Source organism: Palaemon carinicauda, chromosome 7 (assembly GCF_036898095.1).
Source record: "Palaemon carinicauda isolate YSFRI2023 chromosome 7, ASM3689809v2, whole genome shotgun sequence".
NCBI lineage: Eukaryota > Metazoa > Arthropoda > Malacostraca > Decapoda > Palaemonidae > Palaemon > Palaemon carinicauda.
In genome coordinates, this window is record NC_090731.1 from 27,752,130 (window position 1) to 27,770,051 (window position 17,922).

Here is a 17,922-nt window from a genome sequence, read left to right on the forward strand (position 1 = left end):
CAAAAACTTTAGATAATATGGGATTTATGGAGATTGGGCAATAATCAGCTGGACTAGAGCTTCCACAAACACATCTACATAATGGCGTAACATTACCAATTTTCCAAGTGCTAAAAGAGCCTTTTTTGCTAACTTACAGAAAATAACAGATAACCTAAGAGATAAGAAATCTGAAGTTTTTATAAAAATCAAAATGAAAAATACTATTTGGGCTACACCTCCATAAGCATGAAGGTCTATCAAGAGAGCTTTAATTTCATGAGACAGAAAATCTAAACTAGTTAGCTTAGCCTCAGAAAAACAGGAATTAGGGAGATCAAGTTTCCTGTCTAACCAGCCAAAAGGGTTGCCTTTTTCTTTGGACAGCTTGTGTCAGCCATCGGGTTTTAGTAAAGGAGGAACTTTTACGTCTACAAGGAAGAGTGCAGATTCAAGGGTAGCCCACCACTTACTGTGTATTCCTGGGTTGTACCTTAAAGGGTTTCTTTTATAGTTAAATTGTATTCCTTTCTTGTTGAAGCATAAACTCTGAGTCAAAGCTCTTAGCTGAGTATAGTATTCCAAGTCAGATCTGATCTATTACCCTTTCAAAAATGATAGGCCTTCTGCTTCTCCAAATAAACATGTCTGCAATTATCATTGAAGTAGGGTTTGTCTTTCACTTGGTACTTATAGCACACGAGAAGTGATGCACCTATCAATATTTGACCAGATTTTCATTCAAAAGAACAAAAGGCTCAACACTATTATACAATTGTGACCAATTCAAGTTCAAAAGGTCACTCTAAATGCTATTCCAGTCTGCTTGAGGTTTCATATAAATCTTACATGAGTAGTATCGATCAGGTACAGGCTGCTCAATCTTCACCACTAAGGAAATCAGGGCATGATCAGATGTCCCTACTGGAGAACCAACCTTACTAGTTATAATGCCAGGGGAGTCAGTGTACAGTTTATTAGGTCCAAGCAGCTACCAGACTTGTGAGTAGCTTCACTTATGATTTGCACACAGCCTGATTCAGAGGCAAAGTCCAAAGCTCTTAAGCCATGGCAATCACTAGGAGAGATAGAATATAACCACTCCCTATGATGAGCATTGGAATCCCCAACAAAAACAAAAGAGGCATTTCTATCACCTTGTATCTTGGCCATAATGGTAAGAAGACTCGAATATAGAATCATCCATGTCTGGATTCCGATAGATCAAACACAAATAGAACTTTTAATGCCTGCCTCAAACTTTTATTGCCTGAATTTCATAACCTCCCCATTTGTAGTAGGAGTTATGTGAAGCAGGGTACATAGTGCTAATATATACTGCCATTCCCCACTTTCAAAATTATTGCATCTTAAAACCAGTAATAAGGAACTCAGATGAGTGCCTCATTTGAGAAACCAAAGTTTCTGAGCATAAAAAAAAATATCATACTTTCTGGATGCAACTGCAAGGTCTTGAATATTGGCATGCAGACGACAAATATTGCAATACAGTAGACAACACTGGCGAAGTCTAGGATGTACTGGTCTCCAGACAGGATAAGAATTAAAAGCAATAACAAGGATTCATCATACCAAAAATCAAATTTAATAATGACAACAAAAACAATATGTACAGAAATATATATAAAGTAATGATACAACTTGTAGACTGAAGATAAAAAGTCCGATAAAGTTGGTCAAGGCTAAGTACCCTCCAAGATAGCCACTTCAACTGAAGGGAGGTCATTAAGGATGGTTTTAAAATTGAATACTTCTGAGGAAGATAAAAAAAATAGATAAGAAGACCTTTAGATAAACCACCAGGCATTTATGGCCCTTTCATTAAACTTGCCCGAGTGTACCATCAAGCAAGAGAACTTTACCCCATGGCAGTGGATGATCATGGTACAGAGGCTCATAGCATCTTGCTTTTTCAACTTGGGTGGCAGTCTGGCTAGTAATAATAATAATAATATGGCACTAACCAAAACTAGAGAACAATGGTTTGAATTTGGAGTGTCTGCGAAATGAGCTGCTTACCATAACTAAAAATTTTCTCTTACCCTTACCAAGAGGAAAGTAATCACTACAGGTACAGTGCAGTAGTTAACCCCTTGAGTGGAGATGAATTGTTTAATAAGCTCAGTGTTTTGTGGTGTATGAGGACAGAGAATGTTGAATATATAGGCCAGACTTCTCGGTGTATGTGTAGCCATGTTAAGAAAGTCAAAGAGAGTCCTAAAATTGACGTCTACCCGACTAAAATCCTCTTTCTGGGTCGATCTGTGACGGCCAGTGAAAAGGGTCCTTCTTTACACTTTTCTAATATAAATCTTCCAAATATACTTGAGAAAGATAAAAGCATGGAATGCAGAGGTTACAACCCTCGCGCGAGCACCTTGTTGGTGTCGTGTATTTAACAAGGGCGTGTGTAAACCACTATTCACAGGCTGTCTTCCATTTAGATAATCCCTTCATCAAAGGAGAGGGCCGTGACAGGCCCTAGAGAATACAGTTGGGCTACCCCACCGACACCTACTACTCGCGCTCTCCAGGTCATCCTTCTGTTTTGGACTTGCCAGCTAAGTCGGTAGTGTTTTGATCAGTGTTTTTTCGCGAGTGTTTGTCGTTAATTCAACATGACTGACGTTGCTACTTCACCTTTACCAATGTTAAGTACCTTAGTTTGTTTTGACAGTTTATTGCAGTACCGGGCATTTGTTCTGTTTTCAGTATTGTGGATTTTAGTTTTGGAAGCGATTGGCCTGCCTCTGTATCGGCAGCCATTTCGGGTTTTGTTCGCTTCGGTAAATTTTCAAGTTATTATTGCCCATCTGGTACTCTGTCATCTAGGTTATATCACTTACGTTTTATGACCAATTTTATTATCATTATTTATTATTAGTTTTTACCATGGTATTTATTTGCTAGCAAGTCCAATTTGGACCTACGAAGAATAGCGATTTAGTCTTTGTTATAGTTTTGCACTCGCCTCTGGAAGGTGCTCGTTTTAGACTATATCTTTGTTTATTTGTTACGTTGTCGTTATTCTTCGTTCTTGGTTATTACAATTACTAGAAAAAAGCAATCAATTTTATTATTTTTCTTATATTATTGTGTGATGTTGGTTTTTTATTATGTAACTTTGAGAGCATGAGCATAGAGTGCTCGTTTTCTGTTCTACAGATACGAGTTACGCTTTCTCTCGTTTTCTTTATTAAGCTCTAGTAAGAGAGGTGGATTTCCCGTTTTCCGTTTTTTTACGATCACGAGTTATTCCTGCCTCTTATTCTCCGAGTTGATGATATTACGTTTAATGGTATTCACGTTTTATTGATGTGGTTACTGTTAATATAGCTAGCACTATTAATAGGTTACGTTAGTGTATGAGTTATTAGTTGGGGTCGCTTTATGCCGACCCCCTTAGCTCCGCCTTGAGTTATACTCCGCTATAATGGATACTTATTGGGTGTGAACTAGTCAGATATTTGGAGTGCAGCGGTCAAATCTGGCACTCAGAGCCCGGCTGAGGCCTTTTGCACACGAACCTTTGTCATGATTGATCAGAATTACATTTTTACGGTCCCTATTTTCATCGAATCTCCGGCTTCACTGGAGATAACACAGACATTCAGTATTGAGGAATGTTATCGTACCGCTGAGGGTCACGATTTCACGATGACGGACCTTCGTCACTGGATCTCCGGTACAAACAGAGATCAATCAGACGATCAGAACCGGAGTTAACATTTTGATCAATCAGACGATTAGAACCAGGGTATGAACCCTTTATCATGAATAATCACAATTTCGTTATTACGGTCCTTTTAATCGAATCTCCGGCTTAACCGGATATCGCACAGGCGTTCAGCATTGAGTTTAATATTAGCTTTCCTCTGATGTTCACGTTTTCACTATGACGGACCTTTGTCACCGGATCTCCGGTGGCAACAGAGATCACTCAGACCACGGGTGGCCAATCTTTGGTTTTAGCTGTAAAGAAAAGGATTTAACATGAATACAAAGTAAACTGTATTTACTTTAATGACACTTTGAATTTGCGTTGGTAACATTCATTAGCTATTCTCGAAAGTCCTAATGAAAATATATGAACATAATTAGCAATTTTAAAGAAAAGTCATTCAATTTACAATCTTTGGGGTATAGTGTGACACTTGTAATCATGAAATGCACCACTGTTGGCGCATGCGCCATAGGTTGGCCACCCCTGACTCAGACATTCAGAACCGGGGTTAACATTATTTTACCGATGAGGTTTATAGTTACATGTTATGTGGTTACTGGATATTAGTATTCTATTGATTCATCTGTTCACTGACCAGAGTCTCAAGGAACAGTAGATAGCCTCTCATGGCATGGTTGTTTTCGACCTGGCTTTTCATTAGAAGGGGCTAGCGTTCGGTTCCAAGTACTGAGTAGAAATTTATTTCTATTTGAACACGATGTTGTATGGATATTTATCCATAGTTATAATTAAATATATGCATAAATATAGGCATTTTTATTAGTTAGAGTTATACGGCTGATCCCAGCCTGTGAATAGGATCACTAACCAAAGTTTCAAGGAACATCCAGACTTATGACCCCTTTCTTTTACAGAAGGTCCGCCTACATGGTATGGTTCCCGGAGTCACGCACGCTCTGCTACGAGCTGTCCTCGCTACTCCGGACCCATGATGTAAGTTGGTTCTAATATGGTTCCTTTTGGTATCCTTTGGCGATGATTTAATTTGAGCCGGATTAATGTATGCATTGCTTATTGAGGAGAACGGTCTTCTCCTTCATCACTAATCCCCTCACTTCCTTCAGGATGATGATGAATCTCTCCGGCCTGCAAGAGAGGCTCTCCGCCCTTGGGTATCAAGGTTTCGAAGGAATGCTCCATCTAAAGGTCCCTATCTCCTCGGAGTGTCCTCTCTAAGGTTGGACGTCGACCCCATGGACGGGCAGGTAGGTGGCGATGAGTTTTGAGCCTTCAGCTTTGCAATTACCTGCGTCACCGACCTAGGACTCTCAAAGGATCCTGATGTTCAAGTTACCTTGCATAAAACCGTGGCTGCTAAAAGCAACACATTCTAGGGAAAGCCAAGGGGCTATGACGGAGCTCAAAGATATGGTGGTGAGTCGGATCCGTTCAGGAACTCGGATGACTCCCCCTACAGCCTCAGGCGTATCGTAAGTAACCTCCTTCGGTAAAAACAACACATAGAAATTGGCCTTACATGATCCATATATAGATGGTACCATAACGCTGGATGACATAAACGTCCGCCCTCTGGAGGACCTAGAATTTACTCTCAGGGACTAGAATTCCCATTCAATGGATTCGTTGTTTGAAAGAGCATGCCTTGGTTAGGTTAGACAAGGTACCGAAGGTAACGGTATTATTTCCTAAAGGACAGGCCCGATCTGTCTGGACCAGGATGTTGTCGGTCTGGGGGGTACGATAATTCCAAGCTCATCCCACACAATGGGGAATACGCCATATCTACAGCTGCTCTCATTGTTGCCTTGCCTATTATGGATAAATGGACAGGTCTTACTATTCAAGCTGACAAAGAAGGTTCGGCCATAGCGGCTCTTAAAGAGCCGGACCCCACCTCGGGGAGACCCTAGCCTCGATTTATCCCACTGAGACTTTGTTTCAGATATTCAGGAAGAACCAAGCTCTGCCCTTCCAATTCGACCTACACGTTTGTTGGTCTGATCGGCTTAGTTGTGGGAAATACGTTCTGTCTGAGGCCTCTATCAGACAGGAATCGAGCAGGCTGATAGTTTCCTCCTGATGAGGTAAAACCCTCTTCCCTCAGGAGGAGGTGAACAAGGTTCTACAAGATGATACGAGAGCAATCCAAAATTGCAGGAAAGGCGGGGCCTCACTGTCAGAAAGAAGGTCGAAGACCAAAAGCAAGCTTTCTTCAAGAAGAAGCAGAGAGTTGCCCTCTACAAAACGAACCGGGGTCACTGCCATCAATAGTCAGTTACCCACTCGACATCACAGTCTTCCTCTGATTCGACGACTATGCATCCGGATCCCCCCTCATCGGGTGGGATACCTCACTGGTTCCCCAGGTACACAGCCCAACCCCGTTTGGATGCCCTCGCCTGCATTCAGCCCTAGCTCTGAACCCTCAGGTTCCTTTCTTGGACACCAGAGAGGAAGATACAGGAGTAGAATACAGTTCCGCCATCAAGGCGGACCTAGGAAAAAGGGGGCTCGGGGAAGGAAAGAACCTAGGTTCACTCCCTCACAACGAGGTAGTCCCGGTAGGGGAGAGACTTTACCACTTTCAAGACCATTGGACCTTCAGTCCGTGGGCTCATAGCATAATCTCTAAAGGTTTGAGGTGGAAATGGCCACAAGGTCCTCCTCCTCCACCAGTGACCCTCTCCCAGAAATCCACTCCCATCCTGAAAAAGTACACCACAGAGTTACTCAAGAAGAAAGCAATCAAACGGGACCGATCACCGAAGTTCCGAAGAAAGGTTTGTCGGCATTGAGAGTGGACCGGGACTTGTCAAAGCTAAACTCTTACATTCTCTGCGGCAAGTTCCGGATGATGACTATCTCTCAGGTACGGACCTTACTTCCTCGTGGGGCCGTCACCACCTCTGTCGATCTTACCGACGACTGTTATCATGTGCCTATAGCTTGAAGCTTCTCTTCTTATCTGGGTTTCCGCCTAGGCAGGAAAGCCTTTGCGTTCAAGACAGGCTCTTCAGCCTCAACATTGATCCCAGGATATTCACAAAACTGGGAGAGACAGTGTTAGAACAACTCAGGAACCAAGAGATACAGATCATGGCTTATCTGGACGGTTGGCTCATTTGGGCCCGGTCGGCCATAGAAGGCAACAGAGCTACGAAGGAAGTACTTCGATTTCTCGACAACCTGTGATTTCGGGTCAATCTCCAAAAATCTTGCCTGCAACCATCAGGCCACTTAGAATGGTTAGACATTCAGTGGCACCTTTCGAAGCACACGTTGTCTCTCCCTTCCAAAAAGGTAAGAGGAATAGCTTCCAAGATCAAGAATTTTCTCAAACACAAACGGATGTCCAGAAGAACCTTAGAAAGTATCATCGGCATTCTCCAATTCACTTCAATAACAAAAATTCAAAGACATCAATCGAGTTTGGAGAAAGAGAACTACAGTACCTTTAAGGGACAAGGTCTCGAAGATCCCCTCTGTCTTGAAAATGAGACTACGCCCATGGTCCAAACCAAAGAACCTCTCCAAATCGGTTCCTCTACAATTCCCACCTCCACAAGAGACATTCCATACAGCCGCGCTTCTAAGTGGATGGGGGGATTACTCCGAACATCAGATGTTTCAGGGGTCTTGGTCACCCGCCATGAAACAGACCCATATCAATGTTCTCGAAGTCATGGCAGTGTTCTTGACCCTGAAGAGACACACTCCTCCGAGGTCGAGCCACATCAGAGTAGTGTTAGACAGCACAGACGTGGTACACTGCGTCAACAAGGGAGGATCCAAGTCACCCAACCTGAATCGGATCCTGGTCACTATCTTCGCCTGGACAACAGAAAAGAACTGGATCCTGTCAGTAACTCACCTTGCGGTAGTCCAGAATGTGAGAGCAGACTCACTAGCCAGGACGAAACCACTGGAGTCGGAATGATCTCTAGACATAATTTCATTCCGGTGGATACTCAGGAACCATTAGAAGAAGGTTTACCTATTTCCCCCAGTGAATCTTCTAATGAGACTTTTACACAAACTACGCTCCTTCCGGGAGGCAGTGGTTTTAGTACCACCTCACTGGCCAAGAACAGTTGGTTTCCTCTCCTCCTCGAGTTGAAACTCCGTCCCTTCCGGATTCCGTTCCCCAAACTGACTCGAGTAATCCAAACTCACTGTGTGCTCAAGGGTAGCCGAAACCCTGACTTTGTGGACTACAGGAAGGTTGCAGCTCGTAGAGACGCGAACATTGAACCGGAAATCGATCTCTTCATCGAATCAGACAAAAGGGACTCGACAATTCGCCAATATGATTCGGCCGTTAACAACTAGCAGATTCCCTAAGAGTTCAGACCATACTCGTATGTCTCCGAATATAGACATCTCTTTCTTGAGGTTCTTATTTGGCAAAGGCCTAACAGTTAGCACTTTAACCACCATCAAGAAAGCTTTGAAGAAGATCTTCCTTGTTGGGTTTAACATTAACCTAGCTGATTCCTATTTCTCATCTATTCCAAAAACATGTGCTAGGCTTTGACCTTCGGTTTGGCCACAAAAGGACTCTGGTGTATGAACGGTGTCCTCAAAACTTGCGCCGGACACGGACAATGAATCCTGCTCTTATCACTCTTCTTAGGAAGACTTTATTTCTAACGGCTTTGGCCTCAGGTGATGGAATATCAGAACTAGCAGCTCTCTCACGAACCCGGAAAACATAGATTTCCTCCCTACAGCCGAAGAACTCCTTTCTCCAGACAATGATTTCCTAGCTAAGAAATGAGGATCCGCAAAATAGGTGCTCCCCTCGGAAGATTATTCATCTTCCCCAGGATCTTTTCTCTGTGTTCAGTCACTACTCTCAAGGCCTTTTTTAGCTAGAACTGCCACCCGCTCGTCTGGCCCCTTGGTTATCGGGGAACAAGGAGGTACTATTTCCATTCACGGCATCAGGCAACAAATCCTCTACTTCTTTAAACATACTAATCCGGAATAATTTCCCCAGGCTCATGATATACAGACAGTAGATACCTACATCAATTACTTCCAGAACAGGGACTTTGATGATTTTTAAACAAAAAATATACGGGTTGGAAATCCCCTATGGTTGTCTTACGCCACTATCTAAAGATTTTGCAGGCCCTTAAATACCCGACGATGGCAGCGGGGAACCTATTCCCTCTCCATTAATCTCTGATTCTTCCTTTCTTCCATCTCTTCTCTTCTCCCTCCTACCCGCCACTCACACCACGTCGTCACTCTCCTGGGTAGTTCGTTAGCCCTATGATATTTGCCATGTTTAATTCCTATGGTTTAACTGTTATTGTAGTTACCGTTCCTTTAATGTTTAGATATGCTTAGACATGTAAGGTTTGATGCCTTTTGCGATTCAACACTCAGTTGATTCCCTGTCGTCTTAGTTATTTAGCCTTACGCTCTCTATGTCATTTGGCTAGTTGGTAATTGGACGTTTCTTACATTATTATATTATATTATTGTCGTACATGGTGATTGTATTCTCCGCATTATGTTATTACTTTATTGGGCTTGGAAGGCATTCTCCGGTACATTTTCACCGGCCGTCACAGATCGACCCAGGAAAGGGATTTTGACGAAGGAAAAATCTATTTCTGGGGAGAGACCTGTGACGCCTGGTGAAACCCTTCCCGGTTATTTTTGTACGGACCCACCCTTTCCTTGCCAAGCCATATGTTCTTGCAGAAGGATGTCCTGGAGAGTGCGAGTAGTAGGTGTCGGTGGGGTAGCCCAACTGTATTCTCTAGGGCCTGTCACGGCCCTCCCCTTTGATGAAGGGATTATCTAAATGGAAGACAGCCTGTGAATAGTGGTTTACACACGCCCTTGTTAAATACACGACACCAACAAGGTGCTTGCGCGAGGGTTGTAACCTCTGCATTCCATGCTTTTATCTTTCTCAAGTCTATTTGGAAGATTTATATTAGAAAAGTGTAAAGAAGGACCCTTTTCACCGGGTGTCACAGGTCTCTCCCCAGAAATAGATTTTTCCTTTGTCAAAATCCCTTTTTTATTCAATTCGTTCTATCTGAAATTTAAAGTGCTAAACCTCTATAAATGCCAATTGATCAGCTTATCAGCAATTTTGAAGAACCACAGAAAGAGGGAAGTTGGGCTATGATTGTTGCAGTCTGCATTTGAGTAATCCTTTGTAAGGTGCACAGCAGTATTCTCTAATTTTACATATCTTACTGAAGTTTATGAAGGCTAACAAAAAGCAGATTGTGTGGGAATTAATCAAGAAAGTCAAACATTAAGAAAAGGAGCATTGACAATTTTTCATCCTGAAATGAAGTTAGCTAATGAAGTCTATACAGTACTGGAGTTGTATAATTTAGATGAGGCCATATGGAAAATATACTTCTATACGTTTTATTGGTAAGTTGTAAAAGGATTTAGTCGAGTACCAGAATATAGAGTTAAGTGAGATAAAAAAAAAGTGAAAAAAAAAAATTTCTTTTCTGGTTTTGGTCTTCTTGTACATTACTATTGTTTACTTGAATTTATCATCATCATTTTGCATGTGTATCCTTTTATTTTGATTGTAAGTAGTTTTGTCCAGAAAGATGATCTTTATGTTTTGTTGAGCATGTTGTCTAGATTTGCATATTTGGTTTGGATATTGTGATAGCCATATCAACTCACCGACAATTATGCCTTTCGTTTAGTTTTCAACTTTCTGTGTCTTTGTTAAGAAATTTATTACTGTAGTGGGAAAATGATTTTAAATGAAGTTGTATTAAAACAAAATAGTAAAATATAGTAGTCAAATTATCAAACAACTCATGGTATCAGCAACGATATGGAGGGAGCTAATAGGGATTTATAGGATGTGAAGGTGGGATTAGAAAGGATTGCTTTATCATAAGTAAAGATTCTTGGAACCAACTCACTAGTAAACATCAATGAGAGATGTTTTTATGAAAAGTTTTATGATCAGTGTATTTTTGTGTTATGGTACTCTACATGCACAGTACTGTATTAAGTTTTCGTATCTTGTATTTATTCTTGAATGAAAACTAAAGCAGAAGAAAGTTGGAAAATTGAACATTCATGGGGAGCAAGCACAAAGGGAATGGATGAAAAGTTAAGGAGAAAAAATAATTGAGTTCACGAAGTTCAATTCAGAAAGAACCATTGGAACTGCTTAGACAATTTCTGAAATGACTTAAAATTTCTTAGTGACTTGTTAATTCTATACTCAACTGTTTCTTTGAAGGGGGTTACATTTCCCTCGAGTGTCATAAATAGTTTTCCTCCATGGTCTCCCTGTCTCACCGGACTATCCTTTAGTCTAGTCGTGTGGAAGTATGTTATAAAAGTGGTATCTTGCTTAGCTTCATAAAATAGCTCAGTCATACACTTGATCTGAAAATATTAATCTTGTTCTTATTTGTAGGTCTTGTGGTTAATTAGTTTAACTAGAACACTGAGTCAGGAAACTTAAATTCTCTTATGGCCAACTATAAAAGCCGTGTGCAAATTGTATTTTATAATGAGAATACAACTATATCAAGAAATGTGTTGAAATGGTTTTCATTTTATTGTACTGTACTTTAGAAATACAGATTCTGTGAAAAGAAGGATCCCCAATCATGTGTCATCTGCACCATTTATCCTGCGACATATTTAGATAAGGAGAGAGACAGGTCAAAATGCTGCTGGAATTTTTAGTAAATTTTACAATACCAAGGTGAGTTTGCCAATTCTAAGCCATGTTGGTAATCTACAATAAAATCTATTCTAGGATATTTGATAATATAAGGAATAGGACTAATAAGAACTTCAAAGCTATTGCAGGTGTTTTTTTGTTGAGCAGGTTGACATAAGTCTCATTTCATAGTACAGTATGTATATGACTGAATATGAAGACCATTAGCAACGTTACATAACTTTATTACTGATCTTGATGTCTGTTTTGGTATTGTTTCTCATTTAAAGCTTATTCGATACTTCTTTATTTCCTTGACTAGTACATTAATGTTAATAACATGTAACAAGTGCTATAATAAGAGTAAATATTGAAGCTACTGGACATGAATTGAAAAAATTCAAGCAGTCATTTTGTTTTATTTTGGATAGACTACACCATTTGCCATTTGATTCTGTCTTGACTCCTTAGCTTGAAGGATTGAGAGAAACATGGCCTCAGCACTGGACAGCCATTGTTCCTCACTTATTGAAATACTGGTTATTTCTAATATACTAAATCTTCAGCCTTTTTTAATTAATATATGTCATTAATCATTGTAAATAACTTCACAGTGTGTTTTATTCATTCATGTTTTTTCCATTACAGGAAATTAATTGTCAATGGATCATCATCTAAAAAATTCTTGCGTAAACCTTTTTGATGCTGTGTGAAAAAGAAGTCACTGTTGATGACATCGCTGCTGCAGTTATGCCCTTTAGCTCTGGCACCAGAATTCCAGAACATTTTGGCTAGAACAATCCATCTCTACCACCTCTAATTAGTTCTTAGTTTTTTTTTTCTATTAATTTTACATCTGGAAAATGCTAACCTATTACACAGAAGCATTACTTTTTTTCAAGCAACAGTGCCAGACTAGTCAGGATTACAGATATTTTCCAAAATTTAAGGTTCTGTAGTTTAATCACCATTCACAAGTTGACTTTGTCAATTAATAATTTGGTCTTATACAAATACGAACAGTTACTATGTCCTTTAATAGAAGTATGATTTCATTTAGTCTGGAGCAGCCGTTAAAAATGTCACGAGGTAGTTATAACCACCGTCAGGCTCATCTGCAAGCAGTACACACTCACTCTTGCTTCCTCTCAAATTTTGACTTAGTAAATGGATATGTGTGGAGACAGGCTGTTGTATGCAGGTAAACCATTATAGATTAAATGGACAAGTACTTTACAAGGATATGCAGTTTTTTTCCAGATAAGCTGGAAATATGTGACGGGTTTATATACAAACCTTCTATTAATCTCATCATCCTTGGGCCTTTTGCAAGGATCACAGTTGTTTGCTGTGGGGCTGTATGATAATGATGAAAATCTGAACCAAATGAAGTTGGTCTTCCTTGAGCATAGCTGGTGCTTCAGTACTGGGAGAGTATTTTTTTTTTTTTGCTGCTGTCATGATTTCTAAGGCTGCCCTTTTGGCGGTGTCCTGACTCCTGCTACTCCCATGAAGCCGCTTAAGTTGTGGTATCTATTGGTGTTGTCGCTGCTGTTTTTGAAGTATCATCTGGTGGTCTTGGATTCTCCTGTGGAAGCTTGGTTATTGGTCTTGAATTTTCCTGTGGAAGTTTGGCTATTGGTCTTGGATTTTCTTGTGGTATTGATCTTGGATTCTCTTGTGGAAGCTTGGTTATTGGTCTTGGATTCTTTTGTGAAAGCTTGGTTATTGGTCTTGGATTCTCCTGTGGAAGCTTGGTTTTTTATTTTCAAGACCTCAACCCTGAAGAAGGATAGTAAGAAGTGTGTATGCTGCTCCTCTTCTAGTTCTTCCCTCTTCTTACCATTGGGCCATAGTTAATGCTGTCACATACTCCTGCGTGACTGATCAAGATCACTTAATAGTTGACAGTGCCATCCATTGCTACATATTTGTTCTCACGTACTTATGAATGAGTGATCAAGATCACCTGTTGCCTGCTCTTTCTCTGCTTAGCCAGTTCATACATCGGGAAGTTCTCACTTACGTACTTGCAAGACCAGGAACAGGAACAGATGACCACTCAAGACTGCTCTCAGTGCTCTCATGAGGGTTGAAATGCAATCTACATCAAGGCTCTACACCACCAAGCGACTTTTATGCAATCAGTGTGCGTGTGCTGTACCTGATACTGCTCTTACTTTTTCACTTATCAAAAGCACAAGTATGCTGTACTTCATCAATCTCTGGGGGCTGGGGTCAAAGACAATAGTGCTTTTGCAGGGAAGGCTGATCGTCGTACAGGGCCATGCTTCAACTTCTTCAGGGTACGCTTCCAATCCAGTTCTCAATCTAGATCATGTATATTTTGTTAAAAGAAAAAAAAAATCTTTTGAGGGGCTTATTGATACTTCTTTTCAACGCTTGTCTTGATGATGTTTAATTTTGGTCTGGCCTAGCGGAGGCAAAGAATCCCAAGAATGAGTGCTTTTTCAATATTAATCTTACCCGATGATCATGTAGCTGTCAACTCTGTTGCCCGACAGAAATCTACGGTCGGGATACGCCAGCGATCGCTATACAGGTGGGGGTGTACACAACAGCGCCATCTGTGGTCAGGTACTCCAGTACTTCTTGTCAACACCACCTCAATTTTTCCTCTGTCGTGCCACCGGCTAGACCTACTTGGATACGCTGTTGATTCTGGAGTTATTGTTCACGATTTGGTGATGTATTTGCTCTAGAGTTTAGCCTTCGCTATTCAGGAAGCTTTATCATTAGCTTAGCAAGTTTTTGGAATTAATTTGATTTGATTTTGGTGACGAAGAGAGTATGAACTCTCACTTTTAAATGGCCGACCCTTCCCTTAGACGGAAGTGTTGGTGTCGAAGAGAGTATAGACTCTCTTTCTTTATTTTGCTTAACAAAGTTATAGATTTATTTTATATCTCTCCGCCTTTTACAGGCCTCTTCGATTAACTAACTTTTATTATAAACTTATTAAAATTAATTTTTATGTTTGTTTATATGCGACCTTTCCTAATAGTAGGCGGTCTTTTCTTGGAACCGAAGTTAATTAACTTTGAGCCCGTCATATCGTTTTTACCTGTTAAGATTTTATGCTATTTTAGGTTTTTGAACGAATTTCTTTGATAGTCTCGTACTGTTTTCAAAGTTGAACTAACGTTTTGTTTTGTCTCCGCAGTTGTTGACGTTCAGAACGTTCAACTTGCGCTCTATCGTTACGATAGAGAGAGAGTATTCACGGTTTCACGTTGCAGTAAGAGTAAACCGATTCTAGCGTTTTGTTCATTCTTTCTTAGCTTAAATGGTTTTAATTCTAATAAAGGAACTTTTTATTTGGGAAATCTTTCAGTTTTTTTTCCTTTAACAATAATATGTTTTAACGATATATATAATTGGGCTCATCTCTCAGGCTCTAAGTCAAGAGAGAGAGAGAGAGAGATAGAGACGGAGGGAGAGAGAGGAGGATAAACGTTTCGTTCAAGCGGGTAACGTTGTTATCGTTTTTGCTCTTCTCCCTAGTCTCTTTAGGGGAAGAAGGTAAACGTTTTAGAGTTTTATTCTTGTTCCCAGGCTTTATGCGGTGAGAGATTTTAACGTAGTTTATTTGATCTAGTGTTTAGTCTCTTTTCCAGCCACTGAATTTTTTATCTTTCATTATGTTTTTCTGTTACATTGTAATACTGTTTTCGCAATTACTAACTTTTAATGAAGGATAGAATTGCGTGTTTCAGGTACAAACCACTTAAAGTTTCGAGTTCAGTGAAATAAGTGTAAACAGAAATTCAAAAGTGATAAAGTGATAAGCGCAAAGTGTTACAGTGTTGCGTTCGAGGGTTCGTCTGTTCGTGCCAGTTGTTCGCCTAGTCTGGGACCTCTTACAAGCTCCCAAGCCCAGGGGAGAAGTAACGTCGAAGGACTTATGGGTTCATCCGGCCTTGATCGACGAAGAGACGTTTCCCTCCGTGGTTTCGGGTGTACCCACTCACGTAGCCGACGTGATCACCCCACCCACACAAAGACGAGAGAGCCCATTTATTCCTCGTCTGCGGAAGAGGTTTCTCGCAGAAACCATGGACCAAATCTTGCAGCTTTTAAGTGCAAGTCGGTCCCTTCCGCGCAAGTCCAACTCCTAGGTGTAGCCATTAGCACTGGGTCAGTTCGGACTTGCTGCAGTACGACAACTGCACACCTCCCAGAGAGGCAAGGTGGTACCGCAACAGGCAGTAACTCCGTCTGTTGCCGCACCAGCTGTTTTAGACCCTCAGTCTCAACGGACAGTAGCTCCGTTTGTTGTTGTCTTTCATAGACCCTACTGGTCCATGCTGCAGACTATACAGTCTCAGCTTGCTCCTTCATACAGGAGTATCATGCTGGAAGGTTGACAATGTAGCCTGTTAACCTACAACCCGCCGAGGTTGTGCGCTCAGCAGATACTACGGCTGCCTGCTCCCACCCTCCACCTGTGAGAGCTCCACCTCCGATGCGCAGTCCACCCTGCCAGACGCATGTTCTTGCTGCGCCTCCTGCTTTCATGCGTGAGTTGCCGCATCGGGAGTTGCCGGGTTCCAGCACTATGAGGCAACCTCCTCAACCCATGAGGCAGGAGCCTCATGCTATGCGGCAACCTCCTCTACCCATGAGGCAGGAGCCTCATGCTATGAGGAGCCTCAGGCTATGCGGCATCCTCCTCAAACCATGAGGCAGGAGCCTCATGCTATGCGGCAACCTCCTCTACCCATGAGGCAGGAGCCTCATGCTATGCGGCATCCTCCTCAAACCATGAGGCAGGAGCCTCATGCTATGCGGCATCCTCCTCAACCCATGAGGCAGGAGCCTCAGGCTATGAGGAGCCTCATGCTATGCGGCATCCTCCTCAACCCATGAGGCAGGAGCCTCATGCTATGAGGAGCCTCATGCTATGCGGCATCCTCCTCAACCCATGAGGCAGGAGCCTCATGCTATGCGGCAACCTCCTCTACCCATGAGGCAGGAGCCTCATGCTATGCGGCATCCTCCTCAACCCATGAGGCAGGAGCCTCATGCTATGCGGCATCCTCCTCAACCCATGAGGCAGGAGCCTCATGCTATGCGGCATCCTCCTCAAACCATGAGGCAGGAGCCTCATGCTATGCGGCAACCTCTTCAACCCATGAGGCAGGAGCCTCATACTATGCGGCATCCTCCTCAACCTTGCATGAGCCTCATACCATGCAGCATGAGCCTCATCCCATGCAGCATGAGCCTCATCCCATGCAGCATAAGCCGCATGCCATGCAACATGCTCTGCATACCTTACAGCATGCTCTACATACAGCATGCTCTGCATACCTTACAGCATGCTCTGCATACCTTACAGCATGTGCATACCTTACAGCATGCTCTGCATACCTTACCGCATGCTCCTCAGTCACACATCTTTGGTTGTTGCCAACTCACAAGACTGTCAAGCAGTTTCATAATGTTGCCTTCTGGTCTGCTGCTTTTGCACCAGTGAAACCCTCACTGAGAGAACTTAGCTTTTCTCGGATATGGTTCCTGTAGATGAGAAAGTGCTATTCTCCCTCCTTCTGATATTCCCTTGAGGACTCTGTCATTTGGAGAGGAGCCTTAAGCTGCTTAGCCTCCTATGGACTTTTATTTAAGCATAACATGCTTCCAGGGAGGGTAATGGTTCCGCTTCAGTCGCTAACCCCGTCTGTTGCCACACCTGCTCCCATAGACCTTGAGCTTTGTTGCAAGACATGCAGTCCAAGCTTAGTCCTTGTTAGAGGATTTTTTGTTTACGGAGTCAGTGTGTCACTGGGAAGACGTTCAACAACCAGCAGAAGTGACTTGTTGTGACGCAGTGCGGCAACCTCAGCAACCCGATAAGGAGTTGTCTGTACGACCCAGACAGTCTAGACAGTTTCGGGTTGTCGCTGTACTTCCTCGCTTCCCCATGCTTGACAGTTCACAGACTGTGCAGCAGTACCATGATCTTGTGTCCGGCTCCGTCAGACGACTGGCTTTTAAGAGCTCCCACAAGTCGTCGCTGTCTGGAGATTCTCAGATGGACTATGGATCTGACCAAGGAACTGGGCCTCCTGGTCAATTTTGAGGAGTCCCAGCTCGTCCCATCCCAGACCATTGTCTACCTGGGTATGGAGCTTCAGAGTCGAGCTTTTCGGGCTTTTCCGTCGGCCCCAAGGATCTACCAAGCCCTAGAATGCATCCAGAGTATGCTGAGAAGGAACCGATGCTCAGTCAGGTAGTGGATGAGTCTAACAGGGACACTTTCATCGCTGGCCCTGTTCATCGAGTTAGGGAGACTCCACCTCCGCCCCCTTCAGTATCATCTAGCTGCTCACTGGATAAAGGACATGACGCTAGAGACGGTCTCAGTCCCTGTTTCCGAAGAGAGGAGGTCTACTCTCACGTGGTGAAAGAACAGCTTTCTTCTCAAGGAAGTCTACCTTTGGCTGTTCAGAAACCCGACCGCCGTCTCTTCTCGGACGCATCAGACACGGGCTGGGGTGCGACTTTGGACGGA

General features: G+C 42.4%; 1 long non-coding RNA gene across 2 annotated transcripts in view; it reads left to right on the forward strand.

Annotated features, from left to right (window-relative positions):
- LOC137643536 (uncharacterized) overlaps positions 1–13,845 on the forward strand; it is a 74,771-nt gene extending 60,926 nt beyond the window's left edge. The window contains exons 4-5 of one of the 2 annotated variants that reach the window (XR_011044994.1): positions 11,297–11,429; positions 12,036–13,845. This is a non-coding gene — a long non-coding RNA (uncharacterized lncRNA). The remainder of the gene's footprint in view (positions 1–11,296; positions 11,430–12,035) is intronic. The other variant, XR_011044995.1, reaches the window with a different exon arrangement.
- The last annotated feature ends 4,077 nt before the right edge of the window (positions 13,846–17,922 follow it).